Genomic DNA, 408 nt, shown 5'->3' with positions numbered 1-408 from the left:
TTTGAGCCACAGGCACTGCCCTTCTGTAGATGTTCATGTACTATTACTTATACATAAGCAGCTTCCTTTAGATGTCTTATTTTTCCTAGAAAGCTCACCTGTGCTTTTTTTCAGCAGCTTTCAGCATTTGTTCTATTTCTCTGCTCATAATCTCTCTTAAAGTCACCTATAATCGGCTCGGCACCTGTGGCTCAAGTGGCTAAGGCGCCAGCCGCATACACCTAAGGTGGCAGGTTCGAATCCAGCCTGGGCCTGCCAAACAACAATGTTGGCTGCAACCAAAAAATAGCCAAGCGTTGTGGCGGGCACCTGCGGTCCCAGCTACTTGGGAGGTGGAGGCAGGAAACTCGCTTGAGCCCAGGAGTTGGAGGTTGCCATGAGCTGTGATGCCATGGCACTCTACACAGG

This window comes from Otolemur garnettii, unplaced genomic scaffold (genome assembly GCF_000181295.1).
Source record: "Otolemur garnettii isolate 467f Iridium unplaced genomic scaffold, OtoGar3 scaffold00212, whole genome shotgun sequence".
NCBI lineage: Eukaryota > Metazoa > Chordata > Mammalia > Primates > Galagidae > Otolemur > Otolemur garnettii.
This window is presented reverse-complemented; position numbering follows the sequence as displayed.